General features: G+C 40.6%; 1 protein-coding gene across 1 annotated transcript in view; it reads left to right on the top strand.

The window, feature by feature from the left end:
• The first annotated feature begins 8,606 nt into the window (after positions 1-8,606).
• The window catches only part of DYNC1I1 (dynein cytoplasmic 1 intermediate chain 1), a 366,417-nt gene continuing 363,135 nt past the window's right edge, over positions 8,607-11,888 (top strand). The window contains exon 1 of the mRNA XM_061586645.1: positions 8,607-8,625. The gene's annotated coding sequence lies outside the window, so the exon portion shown is untranslated. The remainder of the gene's footprint in view (positions 8,626-11,888) is intronic.

Genomic DNA, 11,888 nt, shown 5'->3' with positions numbered 1-11,888 from the left:
AAATTGACAAAGCTTTCCCGAGGCAGGCTGAAACCGACCACCACCCCTTTCTCGCTTGCTGTGCATTGCAGATGTCACCCAGAGCGGCGGCCCAGTTTGCAGGCTGGCAAAAAATAAAATGCATCCGCGCAGTAGTTGCAGACCCCCCAACACCCCACCATTGCAATGATTGGTTCAATTTTCCCAGGCTTAGTCTTGCACATGCACAAAAGTGCAGATACGTGATTGGCTGGAATGAGGAGAAGGGGCAAGGGGAAATGCGGAGAACCGCCCATCAGCTGTAAAGTCCGCGGTATTGCATCCTAACTCCTGAAGGCACAGCGGATGATTCCCGATTTTAAACAGCAAATCGCATTTTTGCCGGTATTGCAAGGAGCGGATTTCAACAGCGAAAATGCGTAACAGCGCGAGACGTCATTTGGACGACCGAAAAATAATGAACACACATAGCGGGCATGTCACACATTTTGCAGTCGTCTGGATGAGCCCTTAGAGTTCATCCAGACGACCACAAAATGTGTGACACGTGCGCTATGTGTGTTTATTATTTTTCGGTTGTCCAAATGACATCGTACGGTGTTACGCATTTTCGCGGGTTAAATCCGCTCCTTCCAATACCGGCAAAAATGCGATTTGCTGTTTGAAATCAGGAATCTCGCTGTGCCACAAAAAAGTGTTTTTTCCAATGGGAAACAGCGGGGGGGGGAAGGCAAAGTGAGGACTATCAGCTGACAACCCGAATAGGAAACAGTGGATTATCCCGCTCCGTTTGGATAAGCCCTTAGTTAACACAACTAAATACGCTTTCTTTCCACCGGTTCATGGACTTGAGGGGAAGGGTGGTCATGTTTGTTTCCACTTTCCTTGGGCATTCCAAACGGTCAGTTGTCACTATTTCATGGTGACATCTTCATGTTCTTTGCTGCAGCTTCAGGAGTCTTCCAGCTTCAAAAATACGGGCGAGTGAGGCTTTTAAAAGAATGATAAAAATGGCAATTGTCAGCGTTTGGTCCATGGATTTCAAACAGTAGGGTAATGACTTTATTTAGACCAGCATGTCACAAAACAGTGAGCAAGCTTTTGAGCTCCCTAGGATTTATCTTCAGGCTGCATATTCAAACAAACAGGGGAGGGACATGGGCATGGTAAAAATACCTCAATGCACACTTTTTGTGGTCTTCCTTGGTTGTTTTTTCTGCAGCACACCACTCTGCTTGGAATATGCACTTTATATCAGGGGTCCCAAATGCAGTGCCCATGGACGCAATGGCACCTTTGAAAGCTTTCCCTGGCTTCTAGGAAGCCTTTCAGTAGAGATGGAAAGATCTGTCAATTTCAGTTCTCTCAGTTTCTTATTTTTCCAATTCAGTTCTCCATATTTCTGCAGCAAATTAAAAAAAATCCTCATGAAAATTCTCCAGCACTGTAGTGAGAATTTCTCCTACTACACACATGTTTGCATGCAGTTTTGACTAATGTACAATTTCTCCTAATACAGTGCATTTTGGCCTGTTATTTTCACTATTAACTTTTATGTACATTTCCCCCTAATATATACATTTTTGCAAACATTGCTTAGCTGGAGAACTGCATTGCAAAATTTGGATAAGTGCGAATTTCAAAGGATGGCTGTGTTACAATTCCCATGTTTCAGAAAGTGCGGATTTGATAAATTCAGTTTCAGATGTGGACTGAATTGATTTTTTCCTCCATCCCTACCTTTGAGCAATCCCCTGCCCCCTTGATCATGAGGTGGCGAGGGTGGTTGCCTTTTTCCTCACTTGAAAAGGAAAAAAACATGACAAAAGAACTGTCTTTCTCACTTCCTCTTTCAAGGCTCAGATTAATTCTACTCAATCTAACTTTTACCCAGGGCCCTTGGGAAAGCAAAGTGTGTGTATGCTTTGTTTCTTTCTGTATGGGGGGGGCTGAACTGGGGGAGTGGGGGGAGAGAAATAACCAAAGGGGCTTGCTCAAAAATTCAAATGTGCACATGCACTTTAAAAGGTTGGCACCCCTGCTTTATATCGTGGAGTGACCTGCAGTACAATCCTGTGCCCAGTTACCTTGAAATAGGCCTCATTGAACTAAATATATGTGTAGGACTGTGCTGTAAGCATGTTTACTCAGAAGGCCCTCTGAGTTCAATTGTGTGTTGATTGCAACATCATTCAATGGCTGCCTGAAAGAGACGATAATGAGACGACTCCTGAAGAGATCCTCCCTGGACCCAGAAAAACTTAATAACTATAGGCCAGTGGCAAATGTTCCATTCCTGGGCAAGGTCCTTGAACAAGTGGTTGCGGGTCAGCTCCAGACACTCTTGGATGAGACTGATTATCTGGATCCATTTCAGTCGGGTTTCAGGCCTGGTTTTGGCACGGAAACAGCCTTGGTCGCCCTATATGGTGACCTTTGTCGGGAGAGAGACAGGGGGAGTGTGACTCTGTTGATTCTCCTTGATGTCTCAGTGACTTTCAATACCATCGACCATGGTATCCTTCTGGGAAGACTGGCTGAGTTGGGAGTGGGAGGGACTGCATGGTGGTGGTTCCACTCCTACTTGGCGGGTCGGCTCCAGAAGGTGGTGCTTGGGGAACATTGGCACCCTGGACTCTCCAGTATGGGGTTCCACAGGGGTCAGCTCTGTCCCCCATGCTGTTCAACATCTACATGAAACCATTGGGTGCAGTCATCCGGAGCTTTGAAGTGCGTTGCCATCAGTATGCTGATGACACGCAGCTCTATTTCTCCTTTTCATCTTCTTCAGGTGAGGCTGTCAATGTGCTGAACTGGTGCCTGGCTGCTACAATGGACTGAATGAGGGCTAATCAACAGAGGTTCAATCCAGACAAGACTGAGATGCTGCTAGTGGGTGGTTCTTCTGACCGGATGGTGGATGTCCAACCTGTCCTGGATGGGGTTGCACTCTCCCTGAAGGAGCAGGTTCGTAGCTTGGGGGTTCTCCTAAGACCATCTCTGTCACTTCAGCTCAGGTAGCCTTGGTGGCACGGAGTGCCTTCTACCAACTTCGGTTGGTGGCCCAACTATGTCCCCATCTGGACAGGGATAACCTCGCTTCAGTTGTCCATGCTCTGGTAACCTCCAAGTTAGATTACTGCAATGTACTCTCTGTGGGGCTGCCTTTGAAGACGGTTCGGAAACTGCAGCTAGTGTAAAATGCAGTGGCCAGATTGGTAATGGGGACCAGATGGTCCGAACATATAAAACTGATTCTGGCCCGCTTGCATTGACTGCCTGTATGTTTCCAAGCTTGATTGAAGGTGCTGGCTATAACCTATAAAGACTTACATGGCTTGGGAGCACAATACCTGATGGAACACCTCTCCCAATACGAACCCACCCATACACTACGGTCAACATCCGAGGCCCTTCTCCAGATGCCTACTCCGAGGGAAGCTGGGAGGGTGGCAACAAGGGACAGGGCCTTCTCAGTGATGGCCCCCAAATTATGGAATGATCTCCTTGACGAGGTGCACCGGGTGCCCACACTTGTTATCTTTTTGGCACCAGGTCAAGGCTTTCTGCTTCTCCCAGGCATTTTAAATTGTTTTAAAAAAATTTAATTGTGTTTTAAATTGTTTTTAAAAGATGTGTTTTAAATTTCTATATTTGTTTTTAATGTTTTTAGTTACTGTAAACCACCAAGAGAGCTTTGGCTATGGGGCGGTATATAAATAAATAAATAAATAAATTGTGATTAATTAGGTTTGATCAGAATGTGTCTATAGATCACTGTGGCATGTAGCACAGTTTAACCTGGTTAACCTGGTTAAGTCTGCTTAATATCTCCACCAATCTTTTGTTTTTTATACTATAAAGGAATGCTGTCAGAAGCATAAATAAAAAGCATACCAGATTTATGAAAGGCACTCTCACCCAGATCTTAGACATAATCTCTCAAACCGGATGAACAGGCAACCAAGTGACAGCTAAGGTTCACAGCAGATAAAAGTTAAGTGATGCACATTAGATCAAACAATCCTAGTTTCTAATATACATTTATGGGGTCTGTATCGACAGTGGCTAAACAGAAAAGTGATCTTGACTTGAAGTCGTGGGAGCTCAGTATGAATAAAACTGTAACAACTATGGAAAAAGCAGATCCCATACAGTATTGTAAGGCCTTTATACAAAGCCGTGTGTGGTTCTCTGTGTGTGTGTGTGATTGTGACTGTGTCTATATCTATCTATACTGGAGCTGAAAAGGGGGCAGAAAGGGGCAATTAAAATGACCAAGGGAGTGAAGCATTTTCCATATAAGGGAAAGGTATAGTGATGGGCAGTAGATTTAACAAACCAAAAAAGTACTATTTGCATACTGCCATAAGACGTGGTATTTGGCCAGAGTGCAAGAGACAGACAGGGCACATGAATTGGTAAAGCAAGATGGTTAGTGTACATAAGCATAAGTGCCTAAAGAGGGCTGATTACTTTAGATCAGCGTTACCCAACCTTTTTTGACCCAACGCCCCTTTGCAAAATCTTTTTGTGCCCAACGCCCCCTCAGATTAAGTATATGCCAATGCTTCCTATTATACTTAATATACTTAACAACAAACTCATTCAGTTTACCGGCATTGTTTCGTTAAACAAGTTCATTTAAACATCACAGAAACAACGGGTAGCGAGTGTGTCCCATTCCTGAAGAAAACCAGCAAATAACTGACTGTCTGCATCACCTGTTTGCACATGGCACTCATCCGTTGGAAGAATGTGCCCTCCACCAATACACCTAGCTTATCAAACACTCTCTCGTGATTGGTTCCAACATCCCTCAAGACAGCATCGGAACATTACCTAGTGCCAGGGCATGGCTAATATCCCCATTCCTTAATATGACACTGGCCGCTATTCAGAATTTCTTTACTAAAGAGCACACACTATTTATAGTGTTATTTCCATGAATTGAGACTATTAGATGCATTCTAACTGGGGACAAAACAGTTTAAAAATTAATGATTTGTGTATTAAATAAAATTAAACTTAAATGCTTCAACTGTCGCATCAGACTTCCAAATGTCAATGCCCCCTAATGAACTCAAACGCCCACCCCAATGTTTGTAGTCACACCAACACCCCCCTGAAAGGCTGTAACAGCCCCCAGGGGGGTTCTACCTCCCACGTTGAGAATCACTGCTTTAGGTAGTAAGCTGGCCACCCCCAGTCTCTCTTAAATACTGTCAACATCTGCAAGTGAATTCCAAATTAGAATGTTACATTTGAGTCTTTCTTTGAAACTTTTTAAAATTGAAGCATGATGATTTTCAAGTCTATGGACACTGAAAAGCTTACCAACTTTTATTTTAGTTATTACCATTTTAATGCCTGATTTGTGCCCCTTTTGTGTCTTGTGCAAAGACAATCCAGTTTCGCCTACGGAAATTATTATTATTATTATTATTTATTTCATTTCTAAACCGCCCATAGCTAATAGCTCTCTGGGCGGTGTACAAAACAAGATTAAAATACAATATTAGAATAAAATCGGTAATAAAAAACAACAAAATTAAACTAAAACATTAAACATAAAAACATTGAACATTAAAATGCCTGGGAGTATAACCAGGTCTTAACCTGGCGCCTAAAAGAAAGAACCGTAGGCACCAGGCGTATCTTCTCCGGTAAGCTGTTCCACAGTTCGGGGGCCACCACAGAAATGCAAATGGCAGAAGGGCATCACTGGCACAAGGCAGCAAGCCGTTTATGGCATTTTGAGTCTGTGAGAGCACTGCTGAAGTAGAAGGGGGGACAAAATCAGTGCCAGGTTTGTTGCAAGAGCCCTTTTCGTTGGTGACTAGCTGCTTGAGGTTGGGAGGCTGTATGTAAACTGGGAAAGGACTTCTACCCACAGCATGTAAGAGAAATGATAATTTTCCAGGATAGGCTGTGGATTCTGAATAGAGATGGAAATTTCTGTCAGTTTTGGATCTCTCAGTTTCTCTTTTTTCCAATATTCTCCAGATTTCTGCAGTAATTTGCAATTAAAAAAAAACCTCAAAAATTCTCTGGCATTTTAGGGTGAATTTTTCCTAATAAACACATTTTTGTAGGCATTTTTTTTTACTAATGTACACATATGCAAGTAATTTCTCATCATATAATGCATGTTTGTATGTTATTTTCCCTCATATATGCACCCTTTCCCCTAACATACACATTTTTGTAAGTATTGTTTTGTTGGTGAACTGCATTGCAAAATCTGAATAATATGGAAGGATGGCTATGTTTCGGTTCTCATTCTGTTTTCGGAAGTGCAAATTTGATAGTTTCAGCTTGAAATACGAACTGAATCGAATTTCTTGCCCATCCCTGATCCTGAATGACATGCTGGAGAAACTTGAGCTGGGAACTTTCTCTCTGGGGTTATCCTATACTTGTCCTATAGCAGGTAATTCCTGGCTACCTGGCTTTGCCTTCAGAATCTGTTATTTCCCTTCCTCAGGTGGTCTGGACATTGTAGTTTTAAGAATATGTAATATAAATCCTCCCCCCCTAGGATGCACACCTTAACATGGTGAGGGGCTTTGAGACTATCGAAGAAGCTGAGAGCAATGCCGTCTGGAGTCTAGACCAAGAGGCTAGACTCCTAGCAGGGGCACCCAAGGAGGAATGGTCAAAGCTGAGACACCAGACTAAGATGCATCCAGACTCAGAGGAAGGCAATGGTAAACCACCTCTGAATACCTCTTACCATGAAACCCTATGAACAGAGTAGCCAAAATGCAACATGAGATAGTGCTGGAAGATTAGACCCCCAGGTCGGATGGCACTCAGTGAGTTACTGGGGAAGAACAATGGACAAGTACAAGTAGCGCTGTGACTAATGACGCCACTGGGTCAAAGCTAAAAGGAAGCCTAGAGGGTGATGTGCAAAGATGCCAAAGGAGAGTCTGGAGTTGTACAATGTACACAATAGGAACATGGAATGTGAGAAACATGAACCAGGAAAAGTTAGAAATTGTCAAGCAAGAAATGTAAAATAAATATTAAAATACTTGGCATGAGTGAATTAAAATGGATGGGAATAGGGCACTTTCAATCAGGCACCTACAAAATATTTTATGCAAGAAATGAGAAATTAAGAAGAAATGGGGTTGTTCTAATAGTGAGAAGTGATGTAGCAAAAGCAATTAGGAGCTATAATGCAAGGTCTGAGCGAGTGATATCAATGAGACTTAGCAGGAAACCTATCAACATAACAATCATCCAAATCTATGCTCCAACGGAAAACACAAAAGAGGAGGAAGTGGAGAGATTTTATGCAGAAGTACAGGAAGAAATTGATCACACACCAAGACAGGATGCTCTGATAATCATGGGGAACTGGAATGCAAAAGCAGGGAACAGAGAAGAACTAGAAATTGTGGGAAAATGGGGCTTAGGAGATAGAAATGAAGCAGGAGAGAGACTTATTTAATTCTGTGAAGCCAATAATTTGTTTCTTGCAAACACATTTTTCAAGCAACCAAAAAGATGACTGTACATGTGGACATCACCAAATGGTCAATATAGGAATCAAATCAATTGTATGATTGGAAGCAGAGGATGGAGAAGTTCCATACTTTCTGCGAAAACGAGACCAGGAGCAGACAGTAGTACAGATAATGCACTGGTAATATCGAAGATCAGAGTAAACCTAAAGAAGAACAACAAAGCAATCATAATGCTTTGGGATTGGACCAAGATGAAGCAGGTGTGAAAACTGGAGGGAGAAACATTAATAATTTAAGATATATAGACAATACCATACTACTAGCAGAAACTAGTAATGATCTGAAACAAATGCTGATAAAAGTTAGACGAAAGCACAAAAGCAGGACTATAGCTGAACATCAAAAAGACTAAAGTAATGACAACACAAGATTTATGTAACTTTAAAGTTGATAATGAGGACACTGAACTTGTCAAGGATTAATACCTTGGCGCAGTCATTAACCAAAATGGAGACAATAGTCAAGAAATTAGAATGCTAGGACTGGGGAGGGCAGCTTTGAGAGAACTAAAAAAGGTCCTCAAATGCAAAGATGTATCACTGAACACTAAAGTCAGGATCATTCAGACCATGGTATTCCAGATTTCTATGGATGGATGTGAAAGTCGGACAGTGAGAAAAGTGGGTAAGAGAAAAATCAACTCATCTGAAATGTGGTGTTGGAGGAGAGCTTTGCAGATACCATGGGCCATGAAAAAGACAAATAATTGGGTGTTAGAACAAATTAAACCAGAACTATCACTAGAATCTAAGTGATGAAACTGAGGTTATCATATTTTGGACACATGAAGCCATGATTCACTAGAAAATACAATAAGGCTGGGAGAAACAGAAGGGAGCAGAAAAAGAGGAAGGCCAAAAGAGATGGACTGATTCCATAAAGGAAGCCACAGACCTGAATTTACAAGATCTGAACAGGGTAGTTTACAACAGATGCTACTGGAGGTCGCTGATTCATAGGGTTGCCATAAGTCATAATTGACTTGAAGGCACATTACACATACAATATAAATGCTGCAGGTTTTTGTCCTTGTCTGAAGAATTAGAGAAACTGTGATTATATTCGAGGCTCAGCTGACAATGGAACATGTGATATGCTCTTCATGTAGGTAAGTGTGTAGTCAATTGGCTTTTGGAATAATTAGCAGTGCTTATATGTTAATTGCAGAGTTGCTCAGTGGTGTTCAGAAAGTGAACCTGCCATGCAGAATTGTGCAGAGTCAGTCTGATGATGACGTGGACATTGTTACAATTCTGGTGGGATTTCTCAGGGACTAATCCCTCATACTGGCTTCTTTCTCCTTCCCTGATACAGCTAGCTGGTCTGAGTTTAATCCCTCTTCTCCTCTGCAAGGCCTTTTGTGTTTTGTTTTGTTTTGTTTGCTAGCTGGTCTTCCTTAGGAAGGGCAACTCTTCGGACTTCCGGGAAGGGTGACTTAGCCTGTGCCTGCTTTTGAGACGGGCTCCTGCCTCAAAAGAAGCTTATTCAGATATATCAGTCAGTTTTTTCTTTTTTTTTTGACTGATTAAACTTCTCCCGGGTAGGGAGAAACGAAGAGATTAACCTCAAAGCCTATTTTTGTTGGGACGACCAGATCTCATTAATTTATGGGACGAGGTCCAGCCGACGAAGGTGGGACGGATTTTTAACAGCAAGCTCTATCTGATAAAGCGAACGTTCACCTTATCTTCTAAGAGAGAACGCACTAACAGGCAAGCACCCTTCTTTCTATATTTTTCTTTTACTTGACTTAAATTGTTGCTGTTTAAAAGAGATTTGCCAGATTGATCAGTTTTTGACATCTCACTGGGGAGCCATAACTTCTCTCTGCTACGCACTAATTAATAGCTTATCTCTGTTTTTGTTGCAAAAAGCTGTCCTGGATTTGCATTCTAAAGATATACACAGAAGAGGGATTTCTATTCCAGATTTTTATTTTGAAAAATATTATACTGTTTTGAGACTACTCTCTTTTTGGTCTATTTTATTTTGACGAATCTGTTTCTTGACGATTGCCATTAATTGTTTCGATCCTGGGAACTGCATTTTGTTTACTTAACTATTGGAGAGATAAGGCTGTCTGCTCTGTTTATACTGTGATGTCACCAAGTTTGGAGTATTAACCCAATTGTTGCTGAAATAAGAAGTGGTTTTCCTATATTTTTCTTTTAAAATGGCAATTAAGAAAGTGGCTGAAAATCTGGAAATAACTATGTTTCAGAAAATAATGGATGAGATTGAGATAATGAAAATTGAATTGAGTAAAATGAAGCAGGAGATTAAAGATATAAGGGTCCCTGTGAGAGAGGTGACCCTGGAAGGGGTCCCTGTGAGAGAGGAGACCCCGGAGATTGGAACAGGGGTCCCTGTGAGAGAGGTGACCCTGGAGACTGGAATAGGGGTCCCTGTGAGAGAGGAGATCCCGGAGATTGGAACCAACGTGGAACAGGAACAAGATTTGGAGTCTATGGACTTTAGAAATAAAATCTATTGTTTGGAACTCAATGTTATCTCTGAAGAAATGAATGAAGATTCTAGAGATAAAGTTATCAATGGCATGGATAATCTTCTGGACTGGAATGATGTGATGGAGCCCAATATAGAGAAAATCTATGGAATTAACTGCAGCCATGTGACAATGGAAAAACTTTTAAGAGATGACCCAGTGTATTTTGAAAAAAAGAACAGAGATATGATTTTACAGCAGTATTTCAGCAACCTATTCAGAATGGATGGCAAGAAAATATTTGGGATAGAGGTAATCCCCATCAGACTCTTACTATATGACTATGGCTTTGACAGCAAGATTATTATGGAATACTGATAATGGAAGATTGGATATTGAAATTACTGGACTTAACAAGACTACTGAAGATGGAAGATGGAAAATGGAACTAATAGAGATAATAGAACAATGGCTACTGAAATTATTGAACCTAACAGATTCTGATGTGATGGATTAATTGAAATGTTTATTTTGACTATGGTTATGACAATAAGATTATCATAATTAGTAATGAGATGGATTAATCGATATGCTTATCTGGAAAAAAAAATTGATAGATATATTTCTTAAAGAATTGAAACCTCTCTTTGACTTTTTGTGGAAAGAATAAAGTAATGTTTATGAGATTTGATGATTAAGTAAGATAACTACTGGAGGAAAGTGATTTTATAATATGACTTAAGAGACAGGATTGTTATATATTATAGACTTATAACTGATTTGATCTTTGACAAATGGGAAGTCAATATTTTACTCTTTATTTTTTATTTTTTTTTTTCTTTTTTCTTTTTTTTCTTTTTGTTTAACTATTTTTGATTTTGTTTTTTGTCTTTGAATGTTTTATGATTTTGTCTTGTATGTTTTATGAAAATCTGAATAAAAATTATTGAAAAAAAAAAAAAAAAAAGGAAGGGCAACTCTTCCTCTGTATGGGGTGCAAAATGCTCCCACCCTGATGCCCAAGATTCAGCGGAATAACTGGAGCTTTTCCAGGACCAGATACTGCCTAAAACATTTGAACATATAATATATGAAGCACTGAGTTCTATCTGAAGAAAATCAAAGAAAAAATGTGGAACACATCAGTAGACCAATTACTTAAGGAGTTAATCGTTTTGGCAAGGAATTCTCATGAGCTCCTAATCAAATTAAGAAATAAGTAAAGGCTAAATGTAATAAAAGCTGTGGCATTAAGGCTGTACTCCTAAGGACACTTACTTGTTGATTTACAGGACTTCCAAATATTACACAGAGTACTTCTAGATGGGGGGTCAATATTGTAAATTCGTTGTTCAGGAAGCAGGTAACTGGCAACAAATGTGGGTTTTTTTTAACTTAATCAGGGTAAATGGGATGAAATGGGGAAAATATGACTTGGCATTTTTATGCCAACAATGTCATATGGATGTTGTGGAAAAAATACATGTACAAGGAGCACTCATCCCACAATAGTCACCTGCCTGGAAGGAGAAAAAAAATGACACAATGGTTAACACTACTTTCCCCATATGAAGAATCTGGTCCAAGCTTGTTCCCTGCCCGTTACATACTGATGAAGGCTCTTCTCATGTGCTGTATGCTGTATTCATTTACTATGTACAAGAAACAACATTTTCTAGAGAGCTTGGGAAGGGAGCTGAACATTGGAGAATGACAACATGAGAAATGTTAACAAGGCATCTCCAAAATGCAAAAAGGGACAATGAGGGGACAGTGATTTACTAAGGGACTGTTCCTGGTAAATAGGGACAGCTGGAAGAGCATATGGGTTTAAGTTCCATTGAATTGTGGGATTTTCTAAGCAAAGATCAAGCTGCAAGTTGAATACTGTAATATGCTTATTTTAACATATGGGCAAGATTGCC

This window comes from Rhineura floridana, chromosome 10 (assembly GCF_030035675.1).
Source record: "Rhineura floridana isolate rRhiFlo1 chromosome 10, rRhiFlo1.hap2, whole genome shotgun sequence".
Taxonomy (NCBI): domain Eukaryota; kingdom Metazoa; phylum Chordata; class Lepidosauria; order Squamata; family Rhineuridae; genus Rhineura; species Rhineura floridana.
The sequence above is the reverse complement of the archived record's forward strand: the minus strand, read 5'-3'. Positions and strand labels throughout refer to the sequence as shown.